Genomic DNA, 19,758 nt, shown 5'->3' with positions numbered 1-19,758 from the left:
TTAGCTAATTTTTCATTCTTTTCATTTTTTAGCTAATTGGTAACAACAATGCAATGAGATATGTGATATTACTTTTATTTTAAAGTTTAGGAAACTGGAGTTCAAAGAGGTTAAGTAACTTACTATAAAGCATGGCATAGCAGGGACTGGATTAGAACCCAATATTCTATGATTGCAAGGCCTGCTTTATTTTTATGAAGTCAAACAGTCTCTAAAACACCGATAGTCTAGCTTGAGCAATGCTGAGTATAACTGGTAAATAAAAGTTATTCTGCACATTATGTAACTATAATCAGTATAAATGTCAGCACCAGCACTAGTAAGTCTATCACTTGAAAATTATTCCAAGGTTAATATGTTAAGACAAACAAACTATCCTTCTTCAATATTCAGCTTTTGTTCCACCCAAATTACTTAATTTTCTCCTATAGCCAAGTTTATGAACTGATACAGGTCAAATGTATTACAATATAGAAATTGTTAATGATTTGCATATGCTAATAACATGTTTATAGCTCCAAACTTTGCTTATTAACTAATCTTTGATAAGGTTGTGTAGATTTCAAAATAAAGAAAAATGAATACCTTTTGCTTTCAAAGTGAGTAGAAATTCACTAACTAAAGCAATCTTGGAAGGAGTTAAAAGGGAAAAAATGCAAGCAATTATGTAAGGTTGAGTTTAAGGGACAAAGGGCCTTAAATTAAAGCCATGCTCAAAAAAGTAATTAGGCTGCACATCGTTATCAGAATGAACTGTAACAAGAAAAATGAAAGATCTGGTCAGGAAAAAAGAGGTAAGTGCCAAGGTGCTGTCACCCGACATTACCACAAAATTATTCTCTCGGTGACACTTTTTTCTTTTCTCTTTGGGTGCAATGCATTCACACATTTGCAAATGTTTCTGACAGTCTTAACCCGGTCTTTCTTCTAACAATCAGAGCACTCGTTTCATTTCCAAATGCCTTTCTGATCTCTTTTTTCCTAAAACCACCAGCAGAATATAGAGTAAGTAGGATATGTGGCCCTATGGAAAACACTTGGCCTTGGTACAATTTTAGAAGGAAAAGAAGTTTTACCCTATATTACATGGATACCCAGTTAATTCAATCCAAGTATTGTAATTTACTGAAATCATTTTCATTCACTAAAAGAAATTTTAAAATGTTTCCACTCACTCTAACATGCTTTTCCAGTTCACTGTATATTTATTTATCATACAAAAAATAAATCATAATACTCATAATATAATAACTGTTCATTATAGAATCGGAGAAGGCAATAGCACCCCACTCCAGTATTCTTGCGTGGACAGTCCCATGGACGGAGGAGCCTGGTGAGCTGCAGTCCATGGGGTCGCTAAGAGTTGGACACAACTGAGCAACTTCACTTTCACTTTTCACTTTCATGCATTGGAGAAGGAAATGGCAACCCATTCCAGTGTTCTTGCCTGGAGAATCCCAGGGACAGGGCAGCCTGGTGGGCTGCCATCTAGGCAGTTGCATAGAGTCGGACATGACTGAAGCAACTTAGCAGCATTATAGAATAATTATACAACATAATGTCCCCTTTTTGTTAAGTAAACACACTTACATTTCCACTAGTCTAACAAATAAACTATTTTTCTTTTTTATGTTCATTTCCAGTTCATGTCTATATGTATATATAATTTAAAATTTGTTCTAATTGTATACGAACATCATTTTGTATACTGCTTTATTCATTTAATATTGGGTGGCAATATTTCTTAATTTTGGGTGGCCATCAGTTTACATATTGTTATGTGAGCATCATTAGTATTTTTAATAATACCATGATATTCAATTAAGACTATCCTTCCACTTTTTCAAGCATTTTCTGCTATTCTATATACAAATTATTTTAAATGTTTTCCTAATTATAAATTAAATTGCAATGAATTTCATCTAGCATAAAACTTTCTCTATATTTTGAGATTTTCTTACAACAAATTCCCAAATATTCCACTATAATTTATTTTAAATGCGCCTGATTCAGGTAGTCACTATCAAAATGTCTTCAAAATTAGCACAATGACTTTAAATTTCACTATCTTGACATAAAATAATAGCCATCTTGCTTTTTTATCTCTTTACATAGTAGTTTTGATAGATTTCAATGAATCTTGGAACATAAATATAAACACATAATGTAAGCTACAAGTGTAATTAAAATATTTCCAGTAGTCACCTTAAAAAGCCAAAAAGAAATAGGTGAAATTAATTTTAATAATATATATTAGTTAAACCCATATATTCAAATGATTATCATTTTGACATGTAGTGAGTATGAAATACTATTAATAAGATATTATACATTCTTTTTTTATAACAAGTCTTCAAAACCCATTGTTTATCTTATACTTACAGTACCTCTTAATTCAGATGCTAATTTTCATTAAAAATTCTTGATCTGTATTTATAGTACATAAAACTTACAGTTAAAAAAAGTAAATTTACCTACTCTAGTTGTTCAAAACTTACTTAAGAGTTCTTTAAATTTAAATTAATGAATATTAAATACAATTAGAAATTCAGTTCTTTTGTTGTGCTAGCCATATTTCATTGTGACTAAAGTATTGGACAGCACAATGTAGATAGAGGTCTTATAACTCATGGTTTTTCTGAATAAGGTCTATAGTATACTGGACCAGTAATATTTATTTCTTCCTAGAAAAAAAATTTATATTGACTTTCTCAAAAGCATTTCCCCTCTCTCTCTACAAGAAAAATCACTCAATCATTTGCGTTCATTTCAGTCAAAATGGCTCCAATAAGTGGAATACCAAACTCTGCTTAACGAATTGACTAGATGGATAGTCACTAAAATAAGATTTAAAATGGGCTCTTTTAGAAGCTTTTTCTGAGGGAGGTGGAAAAATTCAATTAACTGTGTTTGTAGCACCAGCTGGCTTTTTGGAGCAGAAAGAAATAACACCTCACAGGAGTGAACATTTATTTCACTTCTAGTCAGAAACTCAGTCACCCTGATTCCCTAGGAAATCAGGCTACCTGTTAAATATTGATGGTAATTAGGGTGACAAATAACAACACGTAATAAAGACATGAATTCTCACCCCTGTGACTCTCCTCTAATCTTTGTCTGTGTCTTTTTCTTTTTTTGTTACCTAATGAGATTTTTTAAAAAATCTATTTCAAGTCCAGGCTCACTTCCTGTCTTGTAAGAGTGCAGCGTTTGTGATAGTTACATAATGCTAAGAATAATAATGAAAGCTTCTATTTAGTTCCAAGAACTTTCATTTTAAAATGCTTACTATGCCCTTAATACTATTATACGTATTTCATAGTATATTAGAGCATTAATATTCACAGCTACTAGATGAAGTAGAGGTTAGGTGACTGTTGTGTTCTTAATTGATATTTTAGACGGGAAAGTTGTCATTGAACACTACATATTTCTTTATTATTTATTTGGCTGCACCAAGTCCTAGTTGCAGCTTGCAAATCTTTAGTTGTGGCATGCGAACTCTTAGTTGCAATATGTAGAATCTATTTCCCTGACCAGGGATCAAATCCAGGCCACCTGCATTGGAGTGTGGAATCTTAGCCATTGGACTACCAGGGACGTGCATGCTCAGTCACTGAGTCATGTTTGACTCCGTGTAACCCCATGGACTATAGCCTGCCAGGCTCCTCTGCCCATGGGACTTCCAAGGCAAGAATACTGGAGTGGGTTGCCACTCCCTCTTTCAGGGGATCTTCCTGAACCAGAGACCGACCCTACATCTCCTACATTGGCAGGCAGATTCTCTACCACTGAGCCACCTGAGAATCCCAGACCACCAGGGAAGTCCCTATATATTTCTTTCTAAATGACTTCTTTCCACACACACCATACTCATCTTCCCTTCCTCCCTCACTTGCTTTCATCTTCTTTCCTTCCCTCCCTTCCTTCCTCCCTTTTTCTCTTCCTTTCTTCTCTCCCCACTTTCACTTTTCAGTCCAACACACTCTGGTATCTACTACCCTATGCTGCTCTTGTTAAGGTCATGAATGACCTCAGTGCCAAGATCCAAGGCTCAGCTTCCAGTTCTCTGAAGCAGTTGGTCTGAATATCTAGAGCACTATTTTCCCCTCATTGTCTCCACACTCTTATTCAATCACTTTTGCTGTGCTCTTCTCCATCTCCCCATTAAAGGTAAATGTCTCACTTTTACCTTAAAAGTTCAAGTTTCATTTATTCATAGATATTTATTAATACATGTGTAAATAAATGCCAAAGAATGCTCAAACTACCACACAATTGCACTCATCTCACACGCTAGCAAAATAATGTTCAAAATTCTTCAAGCTAGGCTTCAACATTACATGAACCATGAACTTCCAGATGTTCAAGCTAGATTTAGAAAAGGCAGAGGAACCAGAGATCAAATTGCCAACATCTGCTGGATCATCAAAAAGCAAAAGAGTTCCAGAGAAACATCTGCTTTATTGACTATGCCAAAGCCTTTGACTGTGTGGATCACAATAAACTGTCGAAAATTCTTCAAGAGATGGGAATATCAGACCACTTGACCTGCCTCCTGAGAAATCTGTATGCAGGTCAGGAAGCAACAGTTAGAACTGGACATGGAACAACAGACTGGTTCCAAATCTGGAAAGGAGTTCGTCAAGGCTGTATATTGTCACCCTGCTTATTTAACTTATATGCAGAGTACATCATGGAAAATGCTGGACTGGATGAAGCACAAGCTGGAATCAAGATTGTCGGGACAAATACCAATAACCTCAGATATGCAGATGACACCACCCTTATGGCAGAAAGTGAAGAACTAAAGAGCCTCCTGATGAAAGTGAAAGAGGAGAGTGAAAAAGTTGGCTTAAAACTTAACATTCAGAAAACTAAGATCATGGCATCTGGTCTCATCACTTCATGGCAAGTAAATGGGGAAACAGTGGAAACAGTGACAGACTTTATTTTCTTAGGCTCCAAAATCACTGCAGATGGTGACTGAAGCCATGAAATGAAAAGACACTTGCTCCTTGGAAGAAAAGTTATGACCAACCTAGGCAGCATATTAAAAAGCAGAGACATTACTTTGCCAACAAAGGTCTGTTTAGTCAAAGCTGTGGTTTTTCCAGTAGTCATGTATGGATGTGAGAGTTGGACCATAAAGAAAGCTGAGCACCGAAGAATTGATGCTTTTGAACTGTGGTGTTGGAGAAGACTCTTGAGAGTCCCTTGGACTGCAAGGAGGTCCAACCAGTCCATCCTAAAGGAAATCAGTGGTGAATATTCATTGGAAGGAATGATGCTAAAGCTGAACCTCCAATACTTTGGCCCACCTGATTTGAAGAAGTGACTTGTTGGAAAAGACCCTGATGCTGGGAAAAATTGAAGGTGGAAACAGGAGTGGATGATAGAGGATGAGATGGTTGGATGGCATCCCCAACACAATGGACATGAGTTTGAGTAAACTCTGGGAGTTGGTGATGGACAGGGAGGCCTGGTGTGCTGCAGTCCATGGAGTAGCAAAGAGTCGGACACGACTGAGAGACTGAACACAACTCAACTCAACTCATATAAATAAAATGACTGGTCCGTCAGTCCTCAGGGTAATCTCAAGGGAAAATTTCACCATCAACATTAATTTCCTAAAATCATCTAATCTCTGTCTTTAAATAACACAGACACAATGTCAGCTCAATGCTCAGTTCAGACTGAATCCAAAACTTACATATCCAACTGCTTATTTGACAGCTTCACTTGGATTTTGACTAGGAATTTCCCCAACTTAATATATTCAAACCCAATTCTTGAAAGCATGCCCACTACTTACATACAAACAAACCCAAATCTGCCTCTCCTCCCATGTCTGATTCAAATTACTGCATTGGATTAACATCATCTCATAAATCTGTTCCCCATGTCTGTTATCACTGCCTTACCCCAAGACACTGTTGCCTCTCGCTGGGACCAGAATAACAGCCTCCTAACTGGTGTTGGAGAAGACTATTGAGAGTCCCTTGGACTGCAAGGAGATCCAACCAGTCCATTCTGAAGGAGATCAGCCCTGGGTGTTCTTTGGAAGGAATGATGCTAAAGCCGAAACTCCAGTACTTTGGCCACCTCATGCAAAGATCTGACTCATTGGAAAAGACTCTGATGCTGGGAGGGATTGGGGCAGGAGGAGAAGGGGACAGAGGATGAGATGGCTGGATGGCATCACCGACTCGATGGATGTGAGTTTGAGTGAACTCCGGGAGTTGGTGATGGATAGGAAGGCCTGGTGTGCTGCGATTCATTGGGTTGCAAACAGTTGGACACGACTGAGCGACTGAACTGAACTGAACTGGTCCCAGGGCTCAGTCATGTTACATCCTCCTCCCGGTTCCATCTTAATTCTCTTGCCTCATCTCTGTTTTTTTTTTTTTTCCACTCACACTATGCACTTCTATCGTCCTGTATATTGCATGTGTAATGTGAATTTTAAAAATACTCCAAATCCTCTCTTGCCCCTGGAACTTCAAATGCAATTTTCTTTACCTGGGAGATTCTTTCTTGAGTCTTCTTTCTACTCTTCTTGGGCTGGGCATAGGAAAAACACCTACACATAAAGACCTTAGAACAGTGCTTTGTACCTAGTAAATGCTATATACTTATAAACTTTTATCACTACTATTATTATTTTCAGAGCTCTTTCCATGTCAGTTGTAATTCTGTTCAGAAGCCACATGGTTTATTTCACCAGTCTTCTACTGTGGGCACCTAAGTTGTTAATCTTCTGCTATTATAAATCTTTGTGCATATGTTATTTCAAAAATGCCTTAGATTTATTCCCAGGAAATTGGCTGTCAGATGGAGAGTTGTGTGTGAAAGGCACATTAAGGTATTCTCAAGAGCTACACCTATAAGGGAGTAAGGAAAGTACAGGCAGACCTCATTTTATTGTATTTTGAAGATATTGTGCTTTTCACAAATTGAAGGTCTATAGCAACCTTGCATCAAGCAAGTTTTTCCATCAGCATTTACTCACTTCGTGTCTCTGTGTCACATTTTGATTATTCTCACTATATTTCGAACTTTTTCATTATTATTTTATTTGCTATGGTGCTCTGTGATCAGTGATCTTTGATGTTACTACCATGACTTGTTAAAGGCTCAGAAAATGATTGGCACTTTTTAGCAATAAAGTATTTTTAGTTAATGTATGTATGTTTTTAAAGACATAACTCTATTTCACACTTAATAGGCTACAGTATAGGGACTTCCCTAGTGGTTTAGTGGTTAAGAATCCACCTTCCAATGCAGGGACGCTGGTCTGATACCTGGTTGGGGAACTAAGAACCCATATGCCTCAGGGCAATTAAGCCCTCATGCCGCAACAAAGACCCAGCACAGCCAAAAAAAAAAATGATAAACAATTACTTTAAAAATAGACCACAGTATAATATAAGCATAATTTTTATATGCACTGGGAAACCACAAAAATTCATGTGACTGATTTATTGGGACGCATGCTTTATTGCAAGGGGCCTGGAACCAAACCGGCAATATGTCCATGGTACGCCTGTAAAATTGGGCAAAGAAGCTGACTTGCAATGTGGTGACCACTGAGGCTTTAGCTGATCCATGGAGAACTCTGGAGCTGAGCTGAGAAAGCTCTTCAGAGTTGTCCCAATTTGAGACAAGAGGTTGGATATTTGTATCCCTATGCCAGCCAGCTATTGGTCATGGACCACATGCTGGTAGGGAGTGTAACTTTGGGCAAGGTGGGTCCCTGATGTTGAGGGAATTCCTAGTGAGGAACACAGCTATGTCAGCAGCCAAGATTCCCTGCAGCTTGAGCATGGGTGCCTTGGCCCTTAAGAAAAGAGTTGTGCCCAGTAGTGCCATATTTAACAGAGCATGGTTCTCAAACTCTGGGTTGAATCAGAATCACCAGCGCAGCTTGTTAAAATACACATTGCAGGGCCCCACTCCAGGTCCCTGATTCATTAGCTCTAGAGTGAACTGAAATGCAAATGTGACACTCACGAGATGGCTTCAACTGTACAGAGGAGGAAGCTGCACTGGTGATTCTGATTCAACGCAGAGTTTGATGGAAGATGTATCCCATCTGTATATGGATGCTCTTTTGTAATATGATTTTGCTGCTGCTCCTGTCAAAAGGTGAAGTCTCTTTCTCCTTTTTATCTTCTTTGGAAAATACAATGGTGTGCAAGTGATATTGTAACGGTGTGCAGCTTCCTAAGCCTAGGTCTTAAGGTGCTATCTAATTTTTAGTTTTTTTCTTAGAATGCTGTGACAACCATTTAAACATACTGGGGTTAGCCTCCTTGGCAATAAAGACACCATGTGGAGAGATATGCCAGTTGACAAGTGAGTAGGCAATCTTGGACTACACAGTCCCGATCAGGCCACCAGGTGACCATTTCTGAATGAGCGATCCCAGGTGAGACCAGTAGAAGAAACATCCATCTGAGCACAAACCAATTTGCCAATTCTAAGAACCATGAACAAAAATTAATTGTTTTTTTTTTAATTTTATTTTATTTTTATTTTTTATTTATTTTTTTTCTTTTTAATTTTATTTTTAAACTTTACAATATTGTATTGGTTTTGCCAAATATCGAAATGAAGCCGCCACAGGTATACACATGTTCCCCATCCTGAACCCTCCTCCCTCCTCCCTCCCCATACCATCCCTCTGGGTCGTCCCAGTGCACCAGCCCCAAGCATCCAGTATTGTGCATCGAACCTGGACTGGCGACTCATTTCATACATGATAGTATACATGTTTCAATGTCATTCTCCCAAATCTTCCCACCCTCTCCCTCTCCCACAGAGTCCATAAGACTATTCTATACATCAGTGTCTCTTTTGCTGTCTCATACACAGGGTTATTGTTACCATCTTTCTAAATTCCATATATATGTGTTAGTATACTGTATTGGTGTTTTTCTTTCTGGCTTACTTCACTCTGTATAATAGGCTCCAGTTTCATCCACCTCATTAGAACTGATTCAAATGTGTTCTTTTTAATGGCTGAGTAATACTCCATTGTGTATATGTACCACAGCTTTCTTATCCATTCATCTGCTGATGGACATCTAGGTTGCTTCCATGTCCTGGCTATTATGAACAGTGCTGCAATGAACATTGGGGTACACATGTCTCTTCCCCTTCTGGTTTCCTCAGTGTGTATGCCCAGCAGTGGGATTGCTGGATCATAAGGCAGTTCTATTTCCAGTTTTTGAAGGAATCTCCACACTCTTCTCCATAGTGGCTGTACTAGTTTGCATTCTCACCAACAGTGTAAGAGGGTTCCCTTTTCTCCACACCCTCTCCAGCATTTATTGCTTGTAGACTTTTGGATCGCAGCCATTCTGACTGGCGTGAAATGGTACCTCATAGTGGTTTTGATTTGCATTTCTCTGATAATGAGTGATGTTGAGCATCTTTTCATGTGTTTGTTAGCCATCTGTATGTCTTCTTTGGAGAAATGTCTATTTAGTTCTTTGGCCCATTTTTTGATTGGGTCATTTATTTTTCTGGAATTGAGCTGTAGGAGTTGCTTGTATATTTTTGAGATTAGTTGTTTGTCAGTTGCTTCATTTGCTATTATTTTCTCCCATTCTGAAGGCTGTCTTTTCACCTTGCTAATAGTTTCCTTTGTTGTGCAGAACCTTTTAAGTTTAGTTAGGTCCCATTTGTTTATTTTTGCTTTTATTTCCAATATTCTGGGAGGTGGGTCATAGAGGATCCTGCTGTGATGTATGCCGGAGATTAATTGTTTTAAGCCATAAAGTTCTAGGGTAGCTTTTTATGCATCAGTAGTTAACTGATATAAGGAACAATATTCTAAGAGGTGGAGAAGAACAAGATGAAAGAAATGTAATGCCTGGTTTTCCTCATGGAGCAGAAAGACCTGAATGTTCAAACTATTATGTGAGAAATAAACTTCTATCTAGTTTGAATCACATGTTATATACATTATTTCATTGCATCCTCATATCATCTATGGAGAAAATATTAAGATATTATTTTCTTTACTTTATAAATGATGAAACAAAAACTCCTAAAGATGAAGGGTAAAACACTTAGGCACCTCAGAAGCCTCTTTGGCAATGTCTTTGGATTGGACCGATAGGACGATTTTAGCACCATGTTTTGAGTTGCATCTTCCATGCAGGAAAAACAATAAAAACAACTTATTTAGCAGTTACTGTTTGAGAAATAGACTAATGTATTCATCCAACAAATATTTATTGAACAGTGGCTATATGTGCTTAGGCACTTGGGATACATCATCAGACAAGATAGAAAAAGACGTCTGGTCTTGTAGAGATCATATTTTAGCAAAGGGACACTGTAAACAATAAATATAATGTATGGATAAGAATAAAATATTTGCAAATCATATATACCTGAAAAGAGACTTGTAACCAGGATATGTAAATAACTTTTACAATTCAATAACAAAAAGACAAACCACACAATTAAAAATGGGTGAACAAGTTGAATAGACATTTCTCCCAAGAAGGAACACAAATGGCCAACAAGCACGTAGGTGTAAAAGATGTCTAACGTCATGGGTCATTAAAGACAGGCAATTCAAAACCACAATAAGAAACTACTTCCCACTCACTAGTATGACTAGAATCAAAAAGTCAAACAAGAATAAACGCTGGAGATAATGTAGAGAAATTGGAACCGTCATACTTTGCTGTTGGGAACGTAAAATGGTGCCTCCAATCTGGGTAATATTAGGTTGGTGCAAAAAAGTATTTGCAGTTTTGCATTGCTGAATTTTGCTGTTTGATATGGGAATACATTCTTAAATAAATGTGCTAATGTTATGCATCATTTTAATGTGCACTTCTTGCTTTATTTTTTGCTAATGACTCATTACTTGCTGTGTATTTTATATTTATTTTAGACTAGGGAAATGATGTTAGACAAAAGAAAATTTGAGCAATTTTCTTACTTGAGTTCAAAATGGGACGTAGAGCAGCAGAGACAACTTGCAACATCAACAATGCATTTGGCCCAGGAACTTCTAACAAATGTACAGTGCAGTGGTGGTTTAAGAAGTTTTGCAAAGGAGACAAGAGCCTTGAAGATGAGGAGTGGAGTGGCCAGCCATCGGAAGTTGACAATGACAAACTGAGAGGATCATCAGAGCTGATCCTCTTACGACTACACGAGAAGTTGGTGAAGAACTCAACGTCGACCATCCTATGGTTGTTTGGTATTTGAAGCAAACTGGAAACATGAAAAATCTCTATAAGTGGGTGCCTCATAAGCCGAACAAACCATTTCTTGATTGGATTGTGACATGCAATGAAAAGTGGATTTTATATGACGACTAGTGATGACCAGCTCAGTAGGTGGACTGAGGAGAAACTCCAAGGCACTTCCCAAAGCCAAACTTGCACCAAGAAAAGGTCATGGTCACTGCTTGGTGGTCTGCTGCCCTTCTGATCCACTACAACTTTCTGAATCCCAGCTAAACCATTACATCTGAGAAGTATGCTCAGCAAATCCATGGGATGCACTGAAAACTTCAATGACTACAAGCTGGATTTGGTCAACAGAGAGCGCCCAGTTCTTCTGCATTACAACACCTGGCTCAAAGTGGCACAACCAATGCTTCAAAAGCTTAGGAACTGGGCTACAAAGTTTTGCCTCATCTGCCATATTCACCTGACTCTCGCCAACTGATTACCACTTCTCCAGGCATCTCAAAAACTTTTTGCAGGGAAAATGCTTCCACAACCAGCAGGAGATAGATAATTCTTTCTAAGAGTTCATCAAATCCTGAAGCATGGATTTATATGCTACAGAATTGAACAAACGTTATTTCTCATTGGCAAAATTTGTTGATTATAATGGTTCTTATTTCGTCTAATAAAGATGTGTTTGAGTCTAGCTATAATGAGTTAAAATTCACAGTCCAAAACTGCAACTACTTTTTCACCAACCTAATAACTGGGCACTTCCTCAAAAGGTTAAATATAGAACTACCATGTGACCCCAACAGTTCCTTCCCTAGTTATATTCCCTGGACAACTGAAAATATCTGTGCATACATAAACCTATACACAAAATCCATAATAGCATTAGCCATAACAGTCAAATGAACTAATTAATGAATAAATTGTGGTATATCCATATAATGAAATATTGTTTAGCAATGAAAAGGAATGAAGAACTGATACATACTACAACATAAATGAACCTTGAAAACATACAAAGTCATATTTTTGTATGACTTTATTTACATAAAATGTCCAGAATAGGCATATATACATACACAAACACACACACACATATTATATATATGTACATATATATGCAGAAGGTAGATTAAACATTGTATGGGGAGGGGATGGATGAGGAAACAGAAGAACAATATCTAAAATGTACAGTGTTCCTTTTGAGTTGATTAATATATTTTAAAATGGATCAAAGTTGGCAGAGAAAGGAAATTTCCCTGCTCCTCATGAGTTCTTAACAATAAAATTTATACAACACAGGCTAATAGGAGAAAAAGAAACAAATTTTACTCCGTGCATGGAGGTCTCATAGAAAAGGGAGCTCAGAAGTGGCCAAAGCATGCAGCTTTTATACTTTTTAGACAAAGAAACAATACATTTGTGAAGAATGGACTGGACAATGACACAGATTTTGGGTGTGCATCCGGTGATTAAGAATCTGCCTTGAAATGCAGGGGACACTGGTTCAATCCCTGGTCAATCCCTACTCGGGGAACTAAGATTCCGCATGCTGTGGAGCAAGTACAAGGGCCATGATTACAGAATCTATGGGCCACAGCAAAGGATTCCACATGATGCAATGAAGATCTCAAGTGCTGCAACTAAGACCCAAAGCAGTCAAATAAATACTTAAAAAAAAAAACACCTCTGCTTGTAAACTGCTTTATTGATGAAAACTTGCTGTATTTTTTTTTTCTTTCTTCGTTTTTTCCCTCTCTTTAATTGGGTATCTTGCCAGCTTCACCATGCCCAGTTGTTTTATAGGAACTTGGATTCAGCTCTTGTCCAGTGCAAGCCAAGTAGAACTGGCTGGGACTATCAACCCCAAAACTGGACCTGCATAGGTGTCTGAACAATGGCCTTTTGAAGTCAGAAGGCCAGGAAACTTCACCCTCAGATCACGTTAAGGGCCTCCACTTTTGAATGTGCAGAAGCATGTAACGCAGATGTAGCAACACAAACACTGATTACCTCACCCTTCCCCGATGTTTGTCCTATAACGATCCCAACCCCCTTGCCCTCAGGGAGGCAGACTTATTCTCCTGTCTCATCTCTCGTCTGCCTCAGGAACAAACACTTTCTCAGCTGCAACCTCGGTGTCTCAGTGTTTGGCTTGTTGTACATTGGGTAAATGGACCTGGTTTAATAACAGAAGGGCACTTTTCACATGAGAGATTTATTTCCTGCTTTCACATAGACAGAAAGAAGGGTTAGAGTGTCCCTCATGGCCATTTCTTAAGTACTTTACTTAAAATAATCCACATACCATTAAGGCACATTTTGGGGCCCTGGGTCCCAACAGAGTGCTGGCTGCACAACTCTGTAAATATACTATAAGCCGGGGGTCCCCCAGCCTCCAGGATCTAATGTCTGATGATCTGAAGTGGAGTTGATAAAATAATAATAGAAATAAAGTGCTGAATAAATGTAATGGATTTGAATCATCCTGAAAACACTTCCCCCTTCCCCCTGCTCATGGAAAAATTGTCACCCATGAAACCAGTCCCTGGTGCCTAAAAGGTTGGGGATCACTGCTATAAGCCACTGAAGTGTGTAAAACAGGTACATTTTATGGCATTTGTCAACTGAAAAAGTGCACAAGTTAAAGCTGAGAATTCTGTTTTATTTGGCAGATATTGAGGATTTAGGGCCAGAACACAACCTTTCAGATAGCTCTCAAGGATTGTTGTGAAGAGATAAGGGAGGATCCAGGATATATAGGAGTTTTTGCAAAAGAAAACAAACAAACAAATAGAAGAAAGTTAGTTGGAACATTCAAATGTTACTGTTAATTAAAAAAAAAAAATCAGCTATCTCAAGTTAATGAATTTAACACTTTCCAGGGCCAGTAACCCACTTTTCCAAATCCTGAATTCCTTCAAGGATACAGTTATGGTGGCTGATAACTTGAGGGCCACAACACCTATTGTTACTGATATGGCAGGTGACACTCCTAGTTCACAGTGCCTCCTCTTGGTCATACATTTGACCAACATTTGGGAGGCAATTTATGGGCATTTGGGCATTTTGTCCCATTCCGCTGCTGCTGCTTGCTAAGTCGCGTCAGTGGTGTCTGACTCTGTGCGACCCCATAGACGGCAGCCCACCAGGCTTCCCGTCCCTGAGATTCTCCAGGCAAGAACACTGGAGTGGGTTTCCATTTCCTTCTCCAGTGCATGAAAGTGAAAAGTGAAAGTGAAGTCGCTCAGTCGTGTCCAACTCTAGCGACCCCATGGACTGCAGCTAACCAGCTCCTCCATCCATGGGATTTTCTAGGCAAAAGTACTGGAGTAGGGTGCCATTGCCTTCTCCGCCCATTCCACCAGGAAGGTACATTCCTAGATCAGGTAAATATTCTGTTAATAGGCTGCTCAAGGTGCTAATTCTTTGAATCAGACCTTTTTGAAATCTAAAATTCTCTGGGTCGCCTGTCTTACTATTTTATTATGATCTAGGAAATGTTCTCCCTCGTTGCTTTTTCCCATATTTAGGGTTGCACTATTACAATTAGGGGGCTTCCCAGGTGGCACTAGTAGTAAAGAACCCACCTGCCAATGCAGAAGACGTTAAGAATTACATGTTAAGAGTTATATGATCAACTGCCTCAAGACTTTTAGCCATCATTAATTTTGCTAAAGACCTGGCCCTCCCCTCTCTCTTCCACCCTCCCCCATTTTTTCTCCCTGAATTTCAGGTTTTATTTGAACCACCTAATTAGGCTCTGACAGATTAAAGTGGGTTGTATTTACATTTCTAATTTGTTGAGATTTGCAAGACAAAGATAGTTGCCTTTAATTTCCCAAAGGATTGGTCTGCTACCTAAATGATGTTAAAAGATTGATTGGCTCAATTCTACTTTCTTTAATTTGTTTTTTATATTGGTGAGAATATTTCCAACTAAATAGAAAATTTTAAGTTCCATGTTCTAGAATTTTAAGGTTTAATGTATCATGCCTTCAAAGGCTTGTATAAGACATTCAACAAAGGCCCTCTTTCTGAGTGCATAGGTTAGACACGGAGTAAAATCTCTATTAATTTTTGTATTAGCCTTTGAACGTTAGCTCTCAGTTTTACTTCACAGGTTCAGGTAACTCTATTGGCTTTCTTTAGCGTGTTTAGCTAATATTTCCTGAGGGGTAGATTCAAATGACCTATTTTATAACACCAAGCAAATGAAGCATTCCCCAGTGAAACATGTCTATCCTATAATATAACTAAGCAAAAGAGTTGTAACCATCTTATATAAAGCTTATTTAAATTTTTATAAACTTTCATCTCAATTCTATCAACGTTTATAGCTTTACCTCTAGTTTCCCTTAAGAACCAATCAACAAGTCTTGGTCTTATAAGGAGTCCTGGAAGCTTTCCTTACTTTTTATCACCCAATCGTTGAATCTATGTTGTATCAAAGACTCTGAGGGCCCCATTGAGGGATTGAGTCAAGGAACTCAGACCCTTTTGTCAATCTTTTAACTTGAATAATTGGCCCATTGCTTCAAGTAATTGTTGTTTAGGTATTTCTTTCAGCTTTTTAAATATAATTTGATTGCTTTATTTTTAACTTTTTATTTTGTATTGGGGTATCTGCGGCTGCTGCTAAGTCACTTCAGTTGTGTCCGACTCTGTGTGACCCCATAGACAACAGCCCACCAGGCTCCCCCGTCCCTGGGATTCTCCAGGCAAGAACACTGGAGTGGGTTGCCATTTCCTTCTCCAAAGCACGAAAGTGAAAAGTGAAAGTGAAGTCGCTCAGTCGTGTCCGACCCTCAGCGGCCCCATGGACTGCAGCCCACCAGGCTCCTCCATCCATGGGATCCTCAGCGTTGTGATAGTTTCAAGTGATCAGCGAAGGGACTCAGCCATACATATACATGTAACCTTTCTCCCCCATGCAGGCTGCCACAGAACACTGGGGAGAGTTCCAAGTGCTATACAGTAGGTTCTTGCTGGTTATCCATTTTAAATATAGCTGTGTGTACATGTCCATCCCAAACTCCATAACTACCCCTTCCCCCGGCAACCATAAGTTCGTTCTCTACGTCTGTGCTTCTCTTTCTGCTTTGTAAGTTCATTTGCATCATTTCTTTTTAGATTCTAGGTATAAGGAATGTCATATAATATTTCTCTTTCTCTGTGTGACTTAACTTCATTCAGTATGACAATCTCTAGGTCCATCCACGTTACTGCAAATAGTATTATTTCATTTCTTTTTTCATGGCTGAGGAGTATTCCATTGTGTCTATGTACCACATCTTTATCCATTCCTCTGCCAACAGATATTAGGTTGTTTCCATGTCTTGGCTATTGTAAACAATGCTGCAGTGAACACTGGGGTACATTCATCCTTCCATATTGTGTTTTTCTTCAGATATATGCGGAGTGGGATTGCTGGATCATGTGGTATCTCTATTTTTAGTTTTTTAAGTAACCTCCATACTGTTCTCTATGGTATTAAACTAAAGGAGTTCTTAGGTTAACAATTATATATATATATATAATGGTTCTCCAATTTAAAGGATCCATCATCTATCCTTGAGAGTTGACAAGTAAGACAAAAGCCTGCTCAGAATCAGTTGACTGCCAAATGTACACTATATATGTATCTTCCAGAGGGCAGAGATCAAGTTGTCAACACACACACACACACACACACACACACACATAAAACCTGTGAAAATCAGGTAGAATGTTTATATCTCAAGCACAGGGAGAGAAATGAGAATTCCCACCTAGAAGGGCTTTTGTTTCTTTAAGAAGTCAGAATTTTGAAAAGATGTTTTAATCAAGCTAGGGTTCTCTAACTTAACTGCATATGTGATAAAAAAGCCTCATCTTAGTCATTTTCAGGGCAAGATTTCCTTTAATTCCCAGTTAACTGAGGATAACCTGCTGCTGCTGCTGCTGCTGCTAAGTTGCTTCAGTCGTGTCTGACTCTGTGTGACCTCACAGACGGCAGCCCACCAGGCTCCCCCATCCCTGGGATTCTCCAGGCAAGAATACTGGAGTGGGCTGCCATTTCCTTCTCCAATGCATGAAAGTGAAAAGTGAAAGTGAAGTCGCTCAGTCATGTCCGACTCTTAGCGACCCCATGGACTGCAGCCTACCAGGCTCCTCCATCCATGGGATTTTCTAGGCAAGAGTACTGGAGTGGGGTGCCATTGCCTTCTCCGGAGGATAACCTACTCAGTGCCAAAAGTGAGCAAAATTTCCCTAGAACCTTTCAACTGAGGCTCAGGTACCTCTTCTTGAAACTAAGTTTCAAAGATAACCTATCCCTCCAGAGAGAAGTTTAACATCACCGTATAAAACTTTGGATCAGCAGCCAGTAATGGGAGATCCAAGAACCAGGAAAGACTCACTGAAATTTGTCTGGACTCTCAGAAGAGACAGAAGGACCCAAGAGGTCTCTTTAGGTACCACACTCTGGATCCTCATATGCAAAGAAGAGAAGACTGCTCTACGTCCCTTCACAGTCTCCAAAATTGTCAACTGAAAAAAATAATGCACAACCTAAAGATTGAGAATTATGTTTTATTTGGCAGACATACTGAGGACTTTAGCCCAAAAGACAGATTCTCAGAGAACTCTGAGGGACTGCTCTGAAGAGGTAAAGGAGGAGCCAGGATATATAGGAGTTTTTGCAAAAAACAAAAAAACAAACAAACAAAACATCAACAGCAGAGATAAGAGATTACTGTTAATTAAAGAAAACCAGACAGCTCAAGTTAATTGATTTAGCACTTTTCTATGTGTGGGAAGATGTGAGAGTCTGGGTCCATTGAAATCATTCCTTTGATATGCACCTTACAGCATCCTACTCTTTCACATCCTGAATCTCCTTAGGGTGCACAGTGGGGCTTGGGTGCAGTGGATGATGGCCTGATAGCTGTAACATCCTTTGTTTACTGACATGGCAGGTGACATTCTCCAAATACATATGTAAATTGTATCTCAATAAAACTGTTTTTAATAAAGAGAAGGGCTTTTTCGCTCTTTTCGCTTCTGGCCCCTTGACGTTCCGGCCGCGTGCCCCGTGCCTTGTGGCTATCCCTTGCAAAACTGAGGAAATCAAGGACTTCCTGCTCACAGCCCGCGGCAAGGATGCCAAGTCTGTCAAGATCAAGAAAAATAAGGATAATGTGAAGTTTAAAGTTCGATGCAGCAGATACCTTTACACCTTGGTCATCACAGATAAAGAGAAGGCAGAGAAGCTGAAGCAGTCCCTGCCCCCCGGTTTGGCCGTGAAGGAGCTGAAATGAACCACGTACGCTGCTTTGAACTGTATTAAAATTTTTAAAATTCTCAAAAATAAATAAATAAATAAACAAAAATAAAAAAGAGAAGGGGTGAGGAACAGTGCAGGTATCTGAAGGAAGAACATTTGCTACCCTCAAACCGAGTTTGCCTGGGTGTGTGTCAGGTCAAAAGACACAACCAAGCCAAAGAGCAGGAAAAGGAAGGATTTATTATTTGCAGCAAGTTAGGAAAACACGAGGGATCTTTTTCAAAGCAGCAAAATTGGGGAAGTTTTCAGCTAAAGGTATATGCATATTCATGAAGAGGCCTGGGTGCTATATACATATTCATGAAGGGGCTTGAGCTGAAGAGAATTCAGCATAGAATTGGGACAAAAGTCAAAAGAGTCCAAGCTTTAGTTGATTTGAAGTCACAAGGCTCAGAAAATGTCAGCAGCAGCATCCCTTAGGTTCTAGTATATCTGGTGGTGGAGTTGCTGGAGGAGGGTTTAAATTCTGCAAAATGGCTCAGAAAGTGCTTCAGACTAGTCTTTACCATTAAAACAGAACTGAGAGTCTTTTCAGCTGGTTCGTATCTTTGCTATTGTTACTTGTCTTTCTTGATAACAGTCTTTTCTTTGTTCTTTTGTTCCCTTACTGCTACTGCTAAGTCGCTTCAGTCATGTCCGACTGTGTGCGACCCCACAGACCGAAGCCCACCAGGCTCCCCCGTCCCTGGGATTCTCCAGGCAAGAACACTGGAGTGGGTTGCCATTTCCTTCTCCAATGCATGAAAGTGAAAAGTGAAAGTGAAGTCGCTCAGTCATGTCTGACTCTTCGTGACCTCATGGACTGCAGCTTAGGACCGTTAATTACTGAGAATTGTTCAAGGGCTAGCACTGTGGCCAGGCTTAGATTCCAAAATGGTTTAGGCCAAAAATGGCTTCTCTTATGTCAAGAAAGCTGTGCCTGATTCCCTTTCTCTTTTTTCTGACCCTGACTTCAATGAACTAACACTTAGTTTCTGTCCATCTTTGTCCAAATTCTATTTTGATTTCTCCTCTGCTCAAGCCCCTTCATGAATATGCATATCGTCCTAGCTTAAAACTTCCCCAAGTTTGCTGTTCAGGGAGACACTGCTTTGGGAAAAATCCCAGGTGTTCTCCTTACTTGCTACAAGAAATAAACCATTCCTTCTCCCCTTCTATGGCTTGGGTATTTCTTTTGACTCAACACCCATCAAGAGGGAAACCCAGTTTCAGAAC

The 19,758-nt window shown here is 39.1% G+C and overlaps 1 pseudogene across 1 annotated transcript; it reads left to right on the top strand.

Annotated features, from left to right (window-relative positions):
- Positions 1-748: 748 nt before the first annotated feature.
- On the top strand, positions 749-18,567 carry LOC113898194 (annotated as a pseudogene). Its single transcript, XR_003512573.1, has 2 exons — positions 749-794; positions 18,234-18,567. The product of XR_003512573.1 is annotated as a 60S ribosomal protein L38 pseudogene (transcript).
- The last annotated feature ends 1,191 nt before the right edge of the window (positions 18,568-19,758 follow it).

The sequence above is a fragment of the Bos indicus x Bos taurus genome, chromosome 1 (assembly GCF_003369695.1).
Source record: "Bos indicus x Bos taurus breed Angus x Brahman F1 hybrid chromosome 1, Bos_hybrid_MaternalHap_v2.0, whole genome shotgun sequence".
In the NCBI taxonomy this organism is placed as follows: domain Eukaryota; kingdom Metazoa; phylum Chordata; class Mammalia; order Artiodactyla; family Bovidae; genus Bos; species Bos indicus x Bos taurus.
The sequence above is the reverse complement of the archived record's forward strand: the minus strand, read 5'-3'. Positions and strand labels throughout refer to the sequence as shown.